Source organism: Emys orbicularis, chromosome 9 (assembly GCF_028017835.1).
Source record: "Emys orbicularis isolate rEmyOrb1 chromosome 9, rEmyOrb1.hap1, whole genome shotgun sequence".
Taxonomy (NCBI): domain Eukaryota; kingdom Metazoa; phylum Chordata; order Testudines; family Emydidae; genus Emys; species Emys orbicularis.
Window position 1 is genome coordinate 92767425 of NC_088691.1, and position 17069 is coordinate 92784493.

Here is a 17069-nt window from a genome sequence, read left to right on the forward strand (position 1 = left end):
TAAAAACCTCCAATGACAGAGATTCCACAACCTCCCTAGGGAATTTGTTCCAATGCTTAACTATCCTGACAGGAAGTTTTTCCTAATGTCCAACCTAAATCTCCCTTGCAACAATTTAAGCCCATTACTTCTTGTCCTGTCCTCAGTGGTTAAGGAGAACAATTTATCACTCTCCTCTTTATAACAACCTTTTGAAGACTGCTATCATGTCCTCACTCAGTTTTCTCTTCTCCAGACTAAACAACCCCATTTTAAAAAAAATCTTTCCTTGTAGGCCATGTTTTCTTGACCATTAATCATTGTTGTTAAGTATCGGGGGTAGCCGTGTTAGTCTGTATCCACAAAAACAACAAGGAGTCCAGTGGCACCTTAAAGACTAACAGATTTATTTGGGCATAAGCTTTTGTGGGTAAAAAACCACACTTCTTCAGATGCATGGTGTGAAAGTTCCAGATGCCATCTCCTAATCATTTTTGTTGGTCTTCTCTGGACTTTCTCCAGTGTGTCCATATCTTTCCCAAAGTGTGGTGTCCAGAACTGGACACAGTAGTCCAATTGAGGCCTTATCAATTCTGAGTAGAGTGGAAGAATGACTGCTCATGTCTTGCTTACAACACTCCTGCTAACACATCCCAGAATGATGTTCGCTTTTTTGCAATAGTGATGTTGTTGACTCATATTTAGTTTGTGATCCACTATCACCCCAGGTCCCTTTCTGCAGTACTCCTTCCTGGGAGTCATTTCCCATTTTGTATTTGTGCAATTGATTATTCCTTCCTAAAATATACTATTTGTATTTGTCCTTATTGAATTTAATCCTACTTATTTCAGAGTCTTTCTCTAGTTTGTCAAGATCATGAATTCTAATCCTGTCCTCCAAAGCACTTGCAACCCCTCCCAGCTTGCTATTGTCCACAAACTTTATTAAGTGTACTCCCTATGCCATTATCCAAATCATTTATGAAGATATTGAATAGAACTGGACCCTGGACAGATCCCTCTGGGACCCCACTAGATATGCCCTTCCAGCTTAACTGTGACCTATTGATAACTATTCTCCAAGTATGGTTTTCCAACCAGTTGTGCATCCTCCTTCTAGTAGGTTTGTCCAGGCTCCTAAAGTGGGGGACTCCAGTGGCCCTGTTTGGGGTCAGAATTCCACAACAAAGGACCATTGATCAATGTTGAATCTAGAGAATCAGCATACCAGCCTAGACTGACCAAAATTGCTAGGCAACATAGGTGATTGCTTCATTACTTATGACCTATATTACAAAGAGCTATGTATATTCATTAGGGCTGTTGATTAATTGCAGTTAACTCATGTGATTAACTCAAATTTTTTAAAAAAATTAATCGCAGCATTAAGCACATTGTTAAACAATAGAATATCAATTGAAATTTACATTTACATTTACAAATATATTGATTTCATTTACAACACAGAATACAAAGTATACACTGCTCACTTTATATTATTGTTGGGGTCCACTAGGCATAGCTACCAGGTAACTCGGGAGAGTGGAAGGCCAAAGTGTCGATGAAACTCTTTTGCTCTGGGCCTATCTGAAACCCCAAACTCCATCTTGTGAACTCTCACCTACTTCTGTGCTCACTGCTTACAGGCTCTGTAGCAAGCTGCAGCAGAAATGTATTGGTCAGCGTTTCTAGCAGATGGCTGCAGTTTCACTCACACTAGCAGAAATAATAGAGATAAGGAGGCGGGAACAGGAGGAGTAGTTAGTTTGCAGATGTCTAACTCAAGGCCGCAGAGATTGGGAAAGTTTTCTCACAAGCTTATGTAGAGCTTATTGTAACAGTTGTCTGGAAGGGAGGCGTGGGGGAACAGCCAGACAAAGAGATGTATGCAAACAGTTTGGGGTATAAAAGGTAAAAGTTATTTGTATTTGTTGCACTGGATTTGAGGCATGCTGGTCTCCTAGTGCCATTTCAGAGCTCTGAAATAAACTTGGCTTGCTTTCTCCCCTCGGTGTCTTTATTGGTGCTAAGCACACCGGGCCACGGACCTTAGTTGTCCCCTCGAGACCCTTAGGCGGGCAACATTATTATTTTTGATTATAAATATTTGCACTGTAAAATGATAAACAAAAGAAACAGTATTTTTCAATTCACCTGTACAAGTACTGTAGTGCAATCTCTTTGTCATGAAAGTGCAACTTACAAATGTAGATTTTTTTTGTTACATAACTACACTCAAAAACATAACAATGCAAAACTTTAGAGACTACAAGTCCACTCAGTCCTACTTCTCATTCAGCCATTTGCTAAGACAAACAAGTTTGTTTACGTTTACAGGAGATAATGCTGCTCACTTCTTATTTACAATGTCACCAGAAAGTGAGAACTGGCATTCACATGGACTTTTGTAGCCGGCATTGCAAGGTATTTATGTGCCAGATATGCTAAACATTCGTATGCCCCTTCATGCTTCGGCCACCCTTCCAGAGGACATGCTTCCATGCTGATGACGCTCGTTAAAAAAATAATGCATTAATTAAATTTGTGACTGAAATCCTTGGGGGGAGAATTGTATGTCTCCGGCTCTATTTTACCCACATTCTGCCTTATATTTCATGTTATAGTAGTCTCGGATGATGACTCAGCACATGTTCATTTTAAGAACACTTTTGCTGCAAATTTGACAAAATGCAAAGAAGGTACCAGTGTGAGATTTCTAAAGATACCTATAGCACTCGACCCAAGGTTTAAGAATCTGAAGTGCCTTCCAAAATCTGAGAGGGATGAGGTGTGGAGTATGCTTTCAGAAGTCTTAAAAGAGCAACACTCCGATGTGGAAAATACAGAACCCAAACCACCAAAAAAGAAAACAAACCTTCTGCTGGTGGGATCTGACTCAAATCCACTTGGTGGATGAAAATAATCATGCATCAGTCTGCACTGCTTTGGATTGTTGTCGAGCAGAACCCATCATCAGCATGGATTCATGTCCTCTGGAATGGTGGTTGACGCATGAAGGGACATATGAATCTTTAGCGCATCTAGCAGGTAAATATCTTGCAACGCTGACTACAACAGTGCCATGAGAATACCTGTTCTCACTTTCAAGTGACATTGTGGACAAGAAACGGGCAGCTTTATCTCCTGCAAATGTAAACAAACTTGTTTGTCTGAGTATCAGAGGGGTAGCCGTGTTAGTCTGAATCTGTAAAAAGCAACAGAGGGTCCTGTGGCACCTTTAAGACTAACAGAAGTATTGGGAGCATAAGCTTTCGTGGGTAAGGACCTCACTTCTTCAGATGCAAGTAATGGAAATTTCCAGAGGCAGGTATAAATCAGTATGGAGATAACGAGGTTAGTTCAATCAGGGAGGGTGAGGTGCTCTGCTAGCAGTTGAGGTGTGAACACCAAGGGAGGAGAAACTGCTTCTGTAGTTGGATAGCCATTCACAGTCTTTGTTTAATCCTGATCTGATGGTGTCAAATTTGCAAATGAACTGGAGCTCAGCAGTTTCTCTTTGGAGTCTGGTCCTGAAGTTTTTTTACTGTAAGATGGCTACCTTTACATCTGCTATTGTGTGGCCAGGGAGGTTGAAGAGTTCTCCTACAGGTTTTTGTATATTGCCATTCCTGATATCTGACTTGTGTCCATTTATCCTCTTGCGTAGTGACTGTCCAGTTTGGCCAATGTACATAGCAGAGGGGCATAGCTGGCACATGATGGCATATATAACATTGGTGGACGTGCAGGTGAATGAGCCGGTGATGTTGTAGCTGATCTGGTTAGGTCCTGTGATGGTGTTGCTGGTGTACATATGTGGGCAGAGTTGGCATCGAGGTTTGTTGCATGGGTTGGTTCCTGAGTTAGAGTTGTTATGGTGCGGTGCGTGGTTGCTGCTGAGAATATGCTTGAGGTTGGCAGGTTGTCTGTGGGCAAGGACTGGCCTGCCTCCCAAGGTCTGTGAAAGTGAGGGATCATTGTCCAGGATGGGTTGTAGATCACTGATGATGCGTTGGAGAGGTTTAAGCTGAGGACTGTAGGTGATGGCCAGTGGAGTTCTGTTGGTTTCTTTTTTGGGCCTGTCTTGGGGCAGGAGGCTTCTGGGTACACGTCTGGCTCTGTTGATTTGTTTCTCTATTTCCTTGTGTGGGTATCAAAGTTTTGAGAATGCTTGGTGAAGATCTTGTAGGAATTTCTTATTGACATTTCTGCCCTTGATTTCTCAACTTTAACATGGCGTTGACATTAGTTTTGATATGTAATATACATCTGTGTTTATGAGTAACACTATTTTTTCCCGTATAAGAGGAAAAACCCAAAGAAGACGACAAGTGAGATGAAAATGGATTTTTCAACTGAGGGGAACAAAAGATGATATCCAGCCATCTTTCCTGAGCACAGAGACTAGCTCAAGAAAGAAGTATTCTGGGAGGCACTTTAAGAGTTAGTACTGTAGGTCTCACAATTTCCTGCAACGCTTCCAGACCAGAAATACAGATATGTATCATTTTTGCAATTCGGTAGCTATATTGCAATCAAATATTGTGGTGAAATTTACCCCTGTGCAGAATGCCAACACAACATACAGGTACCACTTAAGCTCACATCCTTCCAATTTGGTGGATTTACCATTTTTAGTTCTATTCTGACTGTAATGAACTCAGTATTCCTTTTTCTATCAGGAAAGTGGATGGGTGCCAACAGCTGCCCTGTTATTTGGCAGGCAGGAGGTTACCTTATAGTAAACAGCTGCCAACTTCACAGTCTACCTACATTTTAGTGGTTCAAAAGGGGAAAGAGACTTGAGGCTTTTCTTGAACCCAGGTGTTTTATATTGAAATACTCAGGTCTACATTTAACTCACCCGCTCAGAATCAGATGATTTGTCTATATAAATACCACAAAAGTGCCTTTAAGATGCTGACCTCATTTTAACCTAACCAGAACCATAAATCCGTTCCAGCACAATTTAAGTTCGTGATCTAGTATAAAACAATCAAATCACTAAGTTGAATGTATATCTTCAGTGTTTATCAGTGCTGAGTTATAGAAAGGGTTCTCAAGCTTTTTCAAAGTATGGACCACTTTTTAATAAATAGTGTCATGGATCTACCTCCCTGCCTAATGGCAAAGAAATAACATCCCTGTGACAACTATAGCAGTTGATTACCTGGAACAGTAATATTAGAGAGATATTTATTGTGATTTTAGCTGTCACACAGTTCAGTTACAGAGGCTGGAAATCAGGAAGGGCCAACATCATATGAACAGCCAGCTTTCCGCAGGCCACCAGTAAGTGCCCTCTGGGACCACAGTTCAGGAAACACTGTTAAAAGAGGACTTTGCTGAAGCAGTGATTTATGACAGTTTCTCATGCATTAAAGAAAGAACATTTAAATCCACACTGTAATTCAGCATCAAGGCAAGTACTTTCAATTGCTGCTGCAGACTATGTTCATGTATTTTACCTATCCATCAATGACAGCAGAAAATTAAAGCCATAATTTAATTGGGAATTTTGGAGCAAAGGGTGTTGGGAGGAATATTGATACTTTAATGAAAGATCAAGCTGTGGTAATGGGTCCTAATGGTAATATGTAATGTGATGAGCTGGTTCTTTCATGCCAGAAAGTTAAAAAAAGATGCAAAGCAAAGAGTCACTGATAATCTAACTATACATTATCAGCTACCAGCTGTATATAGCTTTAGAATCCAGCATACTTGCATGCATCTGTATACCTCGTGGAATCTACACCTGGATGGTGCTAAATTGTTTCTTTTCTTAAAGATTCAAGTATGGCTATCCAATTTTTAACATTGCCTCTGGTGATGGGGTATATGAACCCCACACTGGGCAACAAGAGGTTGAGCAGCTGCTTTGAGTTCAGGTAGCCCTGCATTGCCACACCTGCAACAGATGCATAGGAGTTAAAAGGGAGCAGAACAGCTCACTTATGGGCAGGCCAGGGAAGAGAAAGGACTTTTATTGTACAGCTCCTGAGAAAAAGACTGAAGGAAGACAGGATTTCTCCCATCAGCAATGGCCTGAAGGTACCTCCCTGAGGGAAGGGAGGACCTGCTTCTGACAGACCCTGGGATGGAGGCATTTCCCCCTTCCACATCCTAAACCTGGTTTATTTGTGTTGGTTCCCTGTGTTTTGTTTATGGAATACCCCTGAGGAGGAGAGATTTGGATCTGACCTGACCAGAGGGCCAAGGCATAAGATTTAGTTGCTGCCTCAAGAGGGGGAGAGCTAGCATGCCATGCCTGGCTGTGAAGAGGTGCCATGGGGTGAGCTGACCTCCTACACACTTTCCTTTTCTAGACTGCAAACTTTGGACTATAGCATGGTGGTAAGACCTGGCCCAGGTAGGACAGCCTTAAAGCGCTGCTGGGTGACAGACACTTTTGTTGCCCTCACAGGCCACAGCCTGTCCTACCAACCACCCTTGTTATAGAGGGGGCATAAACCTCCCTTCCACAACCCCCTGCTCAGAAGAAAGGAGCGGGGAAGAGATGCTGAAAGCACCAAGGCAAGGGCAAGCCATGTCCAAGGGTCAGAGGGTAGATTAAAGCCCTCCCTGTTGTGAGGATGTGGAAGTCTATATGTTTCTTTGAACTCTGTTACCCTGAAAGGGAGTGAACTGAATTGGAAACCCAGCGGGGCGGGAGTGGCCACCTACCAAGGGGTGAGCTGTCACAGTGTTGGAATGGTTGCCGGCAGTAGGTACTGGATATAGGGGCAAAGTGGAAGCCCAGTGACCTAACCACTAGGCAGTGCTACTGGTAAGCCCAATCCCGTCACACATGGATTCTTGCGGGGGAGGAGAGGGAAGGAGAGGGGAGGAGAGAGGCGGGGAATACAGTCAGCAGCTCTGCAGTGTATCTCGGAAGTGGTCATTGTTTGGAAGATAAAGATGTGCACTGCTGAGAAGATAAAATGAAGATTTATTGAAGCCAACAACAACAACAAAAAGGCTATATATTGGATTTCAGGTCCTTTTTATATTTTAGAGTCTATAAAGTCAGGCTTTCTCCACTTTATATTGCAAATCAAGCAAGAACCACCATAGAGACTTTTTTGATCACCTTATTTTATGTCCCATATAATCAAATATAAAATTCTAAAGCAATTTCAGAGAAATGTAGGGCCAGAAGGGATCTCAAGAGATCATCAAGTCCAGCCATCTGCACTGAGGCAGGACCAAGTACACCAAGACCATCCCTGATAGGTGTTTGTCCAACCTGTTCTTAGAAACCACCAATGATGGGGATTCCACAACCTTTTAAGCCTATTTTAGAATTTAACTACCCCTATAGTTAGAATATTTTTCCTAATATCTAACCTAAATCCCACTTGCTGCAGATTAAGCCCATTACTTCTTGCCCTACCGTTAGTAGATGTGCAGAACAATTGATCACCACCTTTTTTGTAACAGTCCTTAACGTATTTCAAGACTGTTATCAGGTACTTTGCAGTCTTGTTTTCTCAAGACTAAACATACCCATTTTCTTTTTAAACTTTGCCTCACAGGTCAGGTGTTCTAAACCTTTTCTCATTTTTGTCTCCTCTAGACTCTCTCTTATTTATCCACATCTTTCTTAAAGTGTGGTGCCCAGAATTGGACACTGTATTCCAGCTGAGGCCTCACCAGTGCTGAGTAGAGCAGGACAATTACCTCATGTGTTTTACACACGACACTCCTGTTAATACCCCCCCAGAATGATGTTAGCCTTTTTTGAATTAGGTTAGCCATTGTTGACTCATATTCAATTTGTGATCCACTATGATCCCCAGATCCTTTCCAGCAGTACTACCAGCAACACAGTTATTCCCCATTTTGTAGCTGTGCCTTTGATTCCCCCCACTTCCTTAGTGAAGTACTTTGCACTTGTTTTTATTGAATTTCATCTTGCTAATTTCAGACCAACTCTCTAATTTGTCAAGGTCATTTTGAATTGTAATCCTGCCCTCCAAAGTGCTTGCACCCCTTACCAGCTTGGTGCTCTTTTGCAAATTTTATCTCTACTCCATTATCTAAGTCATTAATGAATATTGAATACTACCAGACCCAGGACCGACCACTTCAAGATTCACTAGATAAACTCTCCCAGTCTGACAGTAAAACAATGGATAACTACTCTTTGAATACAGCCTTTCAACCAGTTGTGCACCTACCTTATAGTAACTTCATCTAGACTACATTTCTCTAGTTTGCTATGAGAATATAATACGGGACTGTGTCAAAGGCCTTACTGAAAACAAAATTATATATATATATAATGTCTACTGATTGTCCCCTATCCACTATACCAGTAAATCTGTTAAAGAAGGAAATTAGGTTGGTGGTATGTTTTGTTTTTAACAAATTCATGCTGGCTATTCCTTATAACCTTCTCACCCTCTAGGTCAGGGGTGGGCAAACTTTTTGGCCTGAGGGCCACATCTGGGTATGGAAATAGTATGGCGGGCCATGAATGCTCATGAAATTGTGGGAGGGGGTGAGGGCTCTGGCTGGAGAGGGGGCTCTGGGATGGGCCCAGAAATGAGGAGTTCAGGGTATGGGAGGGGGCTCCGGGCTGGGGCAGGCGGTTGGGGTGTGGGGGGATGGGTGAGGGCTCCAGGTAGGGGTGCGGGCTCTGGGGTGGGGCTGGGGATGAGGGGTTGGGGGTGCAGGAGGGTGCTTCAGGCTGGGACCAACGGGTTCAGACGGTGGGAGGGAGATCAGGGCTGGGGCAAGGGGTTGGGGCATGGGAGAGGGTCAGGGGTGCAGGCTCCGGGCAGCGCTTACCTCAAGCAGCTCTCGGAAGCAGTGGCATGACCCCCCTCTGCACACTGCCCCATCCACAGGTGCCGCCCCTGCAGCTCCCATTGACCATGGTTACCAGCCAATGGGAGCTGCGGGGGTGGCGCTTGGGGTGAGGGCAGCATGCGGAGACCCCCGGCTGCCCCTATGCATAGGAGCTGGAGAGGAGACATACCACTGCTTCTGGGAGCCACGCGGAGCAGGGCAAGCCCCCGACCCCGTTCCCCAGCTGGAGCGCCAGAGTGGGACAAGCCCCAGACCCCACTCCCCAGCGGGAGCTCAAGGGCTGGATTAAAACTTCTGAAGGCCTGGATGCGGCCCCCGCTCACCCACCCCTGCTCTAGGTGCTTACAAACTGATTGTTTAATAATTTGCTCCAGTATCTTTCCAGGCATGGAAGTTAAGATGACTGGTCTATAATTCCCCGTGTCCTCTGTGTTCCCCCTTTTAAAGAGAGGTGTTATGTCTGCCCTTCTCCAGTCCTCTGGGACTTCATTTGTCCAACCATGAGTTCTCAAAGATAATTGTTAATGGTTCCAAGGTTGTTTCAGCTAGTTCCTTAAGTACTTAGGATAAATTTCATCAGGTTCCGCTGACTTGAATACATCCAACATATCTAAATATTCTTTAACCTGTTCTTTCACTATTTTGACTTCCATTCTTCCCCCCTTGTTGTTAATCTTAATTGTGCTGAGTATCTGGTCATCATCAACCTTTTTAGTGAAGAGCGAAGCAAAATAGGCATTAACCACCTCAGCCTTCTTGATGTAATCAGTTATTAGCTCTCCTTTCCTACTATGCAAGGGACCTACACTTTCCTTCATGTTTCTCAAGTTCCTACTATATTTAAAGAACCTTCTTATAGCTTTTTATATACCTTGCTAGGTGTATTTTGTCCCTTAGTCTTTCTGATTTTGTCCCTACATGCTTGTGTTATTCTTTTGTACTCATCTCTAGCAATTTGCCCATGTTTCCACTTTTTTATAGGACTCATTTGTCATTTTCAGGTCATTAAAGAGATCCTGGAGAAGCCATGTTGGCCTCATACTATTCTCCCTATCTTTCCTTCACATCAGATATTTGGTAGTTGTGCCTTTAATGCTGTTTTCTTAAGAAACTGCCAGCTCTCCTGCACTCCTTTATCCCTTAGATTTTCTTCCCAGGGGACTTTATCTACCAGTTCTCTGAGTCTGGGAAAGTCTACTTTTCTTTAAGCCCATTGTTCTTATTCTGCTGTTCTCTTTCTTTTTCTTGGAACAAGCTATAGCCCCGTGACCCTAAGAACCCCTCAATGCTAACTGGCAGAGGAACCACCCTACTGTAACTCATATGAGGCCTGACATACTCACTACTCCCAACAGACGATTGTTTTAATATGTACCTAAAAGTGACATGTGCTGTAAACATGTTTGTTTGGAGGCAAACAAGTCACCAAGCAGCAGCGGAGACATTTTAGTAAGCATGCCGGGGGACAGAGTCTGCATCCCAGGATGCCTCCCTGGCTCTTGAGAAAGAGATAACAGTCTTTGGGTAATATAAGACCTGCAAAAAGACATTTCAGGGACCCATCACTTAAAGGACAAAGGCGGTCAGAGCTCTTGCAATCGGTGAAAAGTGGATCCTTCAACCATGTGGGTTGAAGTCTCTGGCAACTGACTATAGGTGAGAAAATGCCTGAGACCAAGATTGTAATCTGCTAAGCTTTAGACACTAGAAAGCATATTTTATTTTTGTTTTGTTTGCAGCCATACTTGTCTTTTTTCCCCTCTTGGTTAGTTTCACTTAAATCTCTGTTCATAATGAATAAACTTATTCTTGTTTTTATTACAAAATTGTATCAGTGCTGTGTATTAAAGTGATGTGCGAGGCTACAGCTAACCTAACCAGCTGGTGTGTACACTGTCACTTTGGAGGCAGCAACCATAATAATTTCAGTGAGTTTCATAGTGAGAGCGAGTGAACACCGCAGAGATATGCCTCTGGGGAACTAGTGTTCACTGATAGTTACCGGCAGGACAGGGTTTAGACTGGCAGAGTCTCAAGGATTTTGCTGGTGGGGCAGACAGACAGATGTGGCAGGGAGCTGACACACAGTCTAATCTTCAGCAAAGCTGGCTCTTGCTGAGACAAAGAGGTAGCACAGTGGCTTAGGGTTCTGGGTGTCCTGAGCAGAATGTCACAGCTCTTCGGTGCTAATATTCCAGTCTTGAGATTTAGCACACAAAGTCTCTGATGCCCATTAAGTCATAATGTAGCCTTGTGTGCTAATATTCCTGTTTATTCCCCATACTCCTTGCATGTGTGTATATTCATCCAAGATATTGAGCAGATTCCCTCACTGATTCCCCACTTGTTATTGCAAAGCACCACAGTTTTCCCTATGAAAACAAAGCAGAGAGAGAGAAAATTGCTCAGTGTCTTATCAAAAAATGTTTTGTTTCAGTATCAATGGAAGTTTATTTTCTTGGCATTTCTCACTGGATATTGATGCATCTTCAATATGTACAAGTTTATGTTCAAAGACTTCTGCTTTCTCACTTTGGGTGAAATTTGTAACCATGCACAAAACCCTAACAAACCCCTGTGTGGAGCCACTTCCCCTCCCTCCTGCAGTGGAAATGAGCCATTCCTCAGGCCCTGGAGGTCTTCTGTTGTCCTCACAGCACTAGCTAATTTCAACAATAGGTAGTAGTCTCCTTGATGCTTAATATCAGTCAAAGCTATGTTCCCCATCAACCTTTCCCTGGGAAAACCTGCAGAAGGGATATTAAGGAGAGGACATCTGTGAAGCTTTCTCCCAAATTGTTCCACTGAGGGAGGTGGGATTTGCTCTCTGGCAGGTTAAGCAATGGTACCTACCCACAAATCTCATTGATCCCAGCAGCTCACCATAGGTATCTCTACCCTAACTCTCCATCTGAGGCATACCTCCCAATTTCTAGCAAAACAGCTCAATCAGATTGCCCTGTCAGGACTTAAGCAACCAGCAGCTCTTTTAAGACCCAGCTCAGGACTGTGAAAGAGGGCCTGGCTGATTACTTTTGTAGCATTGAGGTATTCCAGTGGAGTTATAGAGGTGCAGAAGTGGAGTAACACAGAGATAGATCAGCTCTTTGGTATTAATTACAAGTATTTGTGACTTGCTATAAAAATCTTGGAAATTTATTTTTAACAGTAAATGTGGATATTCTGAATATACATTAGGCACTTTCAAAGTTAAATGTCTCAGATGTTTTTAAACATCAAGAACAATTTTAAACATCAATAACAAGGGTTATTTACCATGCTACATTTTGTTTTTTTTTGAACAGATAAAAAAAATCTGAAAATAGGAATTTTGTTTCCACATTGTATTAACATAAAACAAATGGAGATTTTTAAAAATCAAAATGTATATATTGGCATGCCTTAGAATAGGGGCTCTGATAAGTCTTATTATGTCAAGTGTGAGGCCAGCCACAGCTCTTACACAAGGATTACGAACCCTGAAAACAAAGATTTAAACATTTCTCAGACATTGACGAGACAATGCTTTTTGGTCTGTCTCTTTTTTTTTTTTTTTGGACTGGCCCCTGCTGCCAATTGTGTGTGTGAGTGTGTCAGAGAGAGAATTAGTGTTGGCAACACTCACAATTTTTTTTTTGGCTCCCACTGCAGGAGCTTTCATCCTTCCACATCTGCTCAACTCCAGCGAACAATTAATTCTGCACGCAGTTAGTTCTGCCCCCCAAGTCCTTCTTGTCACAAGTCCTCTAGCACCCGCTCCTCCCAGGCTTTTCAGACCCCTCCTGAGGGTTGGGGAGGGAGGGGGCTGCTCCAGAGGCTTTTCACTCCTTCTCCCCCCTAACCCAGGCCAGGTGGTGCAAGGAGAGAGTGGGGAGGGATGGAGGAACCATGCCAGTGTTCACAGGTGGGGAGGAAGGAGCAGAGCTGCCCTGAACTGCAGGGCTCTTTCTGCTCCCTCCTCCTGTGCCAATGATGTCGCATCATAGGAGGCAGGGGGGAGAGCTTCCTGCTTCCTGCAGCAGCTCCAATGGCCTGCTCTTCCCCAGGTGGTGGGTGTGTGGGGAAGAGCAGCCAATCAGAGAAGGTCCCCCTCATGGGCAGAGCTGAAATTTGGGAGCAGGCTGCAGTTTTTGGGTCATTGGGAGACTGGCTCCTGTCTGAGCTGTATTCATGTGATGTGCGAAGAAATTGCAAGAATTGTCTAACAACCAGTGTTACCCACCACACACTGTTTACATGAGCTCCTGTAGCAGCGTACCTGCACATCTCATGGAGACTAATACATCCTCATTGCACCCTCAGCAGGCAGGATAATTTTAATATCCTCATTTCATAGTGGGGAGACTGAAACCGAGAGAGGAAGGGACTTGTCCAGCTCACTCCATCTCTGACAGTGAGTAATAGCCTATCCTGCTCACAGTATTGTGATAAGCAACCTTTACTCCTAATCTTAACTGCTGGTCCTCCTTGCTTGCAGGATGGGTGCTGTCACCATGACCCTGAATCATAGAATCATAGAATATCAGGGTTGGAAGGGACCTCAGGAAGTCATCTAATCCAATGCCCTGCTCAAAGCAGGATCAATCCCCAAATAAATCATCCCAGCCAGGGCTTTGTCAAGCCTGACCTTAAATACCTCTAAGGAAGGAGATTCCACCACCTCCCTAGGTAACCCATTCCAGTGCTTCACTACCCTCCTAGTGAAATAGTTTTTCCTAATATCCAACCTAAACCGACCTCACTGCAACTTGAGACCATTACTCCTAGTTCTGTCATCTGGTACCACTGAGAACAGTCTAGATCCATCCTCTTTGGAACCCCCTTTCAGGTAGTTGACAGCAGCTATCAAATCCCCCCTCATTCTTCTCTTTGCAGACTAAATAATCCCAGTTCCCTCAGCCTCTCCTCATAAGTCATGTGCTCCACCCCCCTAATCATTTTTGTTGCCCTCCGCTGGACTCTTTCCAATTTTTACACATTGTTCTTGTAGTGTGGGGCCCAAAACTGGACACAGTACTCCAGATGAGGCCTCACCAATGTTGAATAGAGGGGAATGATCACGTCCCTCGATCTGCTGGCAATGCCCCTACTTATACAGCCCAAAATGCCATTTGCCTTCTTGGCAACAAGGGCACACTGTCAACTCATATCCAGATTCTTGTCCACTGTAACCCCTAAGTCCTTTTCTGCAGCACTGCTGCCTAGCCACTCGGTCCCTAGTCTGTAGCAGTGCATGGGATTCTTCCGTCCTAAGTGCAGGACTCTGCACTTGTCCTTTTGAACCTCATCAGATTTCTTTTGGTACAATCCTCTAATTTGTCTAGGTCCCTCTGTATCCTATTCCTACCCTCCAGCATATCTACCACTCCTCCCAAACCCGCTGAGGGTGCAATCCACGCCATCCTCCAGATCATTAATGAAGATATTGAAGAAAACCTGCCCCAGGACTGACCTTTGGGGCACTCCGCTTGATACCGGCTGCCAACTAGACATGGAGCCATTGATCACTACCTATTCAGAAGTTCCAATAGTCATTTTGCAAGAATGGGTACACAGACATACCTGTCTTATCTGACATTCAAACAGAATTCCTCACCCAATCCTAGAAACTTTTAGGTAAACATTGACATCAGTCTCCAAAAATCTAGATTGTATGTGGGCTCTAACTATAAATCTATCACTAAGCAACCTAGTAAGATAAACTGGGAAAGCCTATTTGTTTTATGAATATTATGAGTGACTGAGTGTCCCTCATTGATTTTTGTATTGCTGTCTACCTGAGTGCACAGTTAAGTCAAAGGAAGCTGATGAGGGGATGTTGAGGGTCCAAGAAGGAAAGCTAAAAACTGACACAGAGATGTCAGCCTCAGGTACACAGTTTCAAAGGAGATAAGATAAAGACTGGCTCCATCCAAGTTAAAATGGGGTTCACTTCATACAGCTGAGCCTGGAAGCAAAAAAGGCACACACAAAAACACCCTACAAGAGGGAAGGGGATTTGAGTGAGTGAGGAGAAGCTGACATGCTGGGAAGACACAGATACTTTGAGCGGGACAGGCTGCTACTCGTCATCAGAGATGGAGGAAACGGCTGAGGGAACTTACAGGGTGTAAGTAATATCTACACATGTAAAAGAGACAAGGTGGGTGAGGTAATATCTATATTGAACCAACTTCTGTTGGTGAGAAAGAAGCTTTCTAGATACACAGAGCTCTTCTTTACAATGGAACCCTACAGCCAACCATGTACAAGAAACCCAAGATCACCACACCTGTCTTCATAGATTCAGTCGCCCCCCACCTCCAAATACACCAAGAAATCTATTATCTACAGCCAGGCACTCAGATACCACAGAATATGTTCCCAGGAGAAAGTCTGGGATATACACCTTAGTACTCTTAAAACCACCTTCACGAAACTAGGACGCTCCACCAGAAAAGTAGATAGCATCATGGAACAGGCAACCCAAGTACCCTGAGAGAATCTGCTTCAATACAGAAACAACCCCCCCACTGACTGCACACCCATAGTTGTGACCTACTGCAACCCACACAGATCATCAAACAGCTACAACCCATACTGAAAGAAATCTTTTCGGAACCCCCACTTCTGGCCTTCAAACAACTCCCCCACTCCAACCTCTCCAAGCTCATCATCAGAAGCAAGCTCCCCACAAACCAGGACACACCAACTCAAAGCGGCCCCAGACCCTGCCAGAACAGATGCAAAACTTGCAGACATACCTCCACTGCCACAAAAATCAACTCCCCTCCCCCCGCCCCCACAACACACCTTTCAAGATCCATGGACCTACACATGCCCATGACAATGTGGTATACCTCATCCAGTGCACTAAATGCCCCCAACAACAACTATGTGGGTGAAACTACACTCTTGAATGAACTGTCACAGGAAAATGATAAAAGACAAAAACTCCCTATCATCTGTGGGTGAACACTTTTCAGAGAGCAATCACTGTATATTTGACGTATCAGTCTGCATCCTCAAAGGAAATCTGTACAACACTTTCAATAGATAAGCCTGGGAGCTTAAATTCATTACTCTGCTAGACACTAAAAATCAGTGACCGCAGATACTGGAATTATGGTTTATTACAACAATCTGTAACTCACTAACCTCCTTTTTTGTCCTATGACCACAGAGGTGTTAATGGGCCACTCTACCTTGAATGGTCCCTTAGAATATGTGCTAACTACTTACTGAAAACAATCTGTTTCACCTTGCATTTAGCTGTGACAATTGGAGTACCTTTCCCAGACCCGAAAAGTTCTGTGTGGCTCAAAAGTTTGTCTCTCTCACTAACAGAAGTTGGTCCAATGAAAGATTTTAGCTCATCCACCTTGTCTCTCTCATATCCTGGGGCAGACACAAATATAACTATAATGTATACATCCATGAATGTAGGTCTTTTACTGTTACAAGCATCTAGAACAAAATGTAACTCTGAGGAACAAATTAATACTTTGTTTTGAAGAAGCTGTTTTTGAATCATTTTAATCAACTGCTTCACAGGCTCCAAAAAGAAACTGTTGCAGGGTCTAAACCCAGTTGGACTTGCTGAATTAACACATTTGTTACCCAGGGGGCTGTAACTCAGGGCCCGATTTAAGAATGGGCAAATTGCAGGATAGGTAAAGGCCTAAGATCTGACACCTGTGGGGGCATGCCCTTGGGGAGATCCCAAGAAAGGAGAGTAGTACAGCGAGTCTGGTAATTGTATGCATCCGAAGAAGTGGGTTGTAGCCCACGAAAGCTTATGCTCTAATAAATTTGTTAGTCTCTAAGGTGCCACAAGTACTCCTGTTATTTTTGAGGATACAGACTAACACGGCTGCTACTCTGAAATCTGGTAATTGTGACACCTTACACAAAAATTTAATCCCTCCATCATGTGCTGGGAAAAATTAGCTGGGCCTAGAACTAACACACACAGGGAATGCAAATAATACTTGCTCATGAGAAATAAGACCATTTCCTCCAAATATAGACTAACTTGCTCTTGCCTAGTTAATGATTTACACCCTAGTCCAGAAAAAGCTACATAAAATTAGGAAGGAAACTCACATGAATGCTGGCAATGCAGTGGTGTTTGAGGTACTATACTACATTTACTTTTGGACTGCCTAAAATAAAAGCATTGGCTAGAGATAGTGAATGGTCTGGGGGACATGGAACAGAATGAAACTATTAGAACTGAATTTTCCTTTGCTGTACTGGGAATGAAAATAATAATAAAATAACGGGGAGCCTCATTA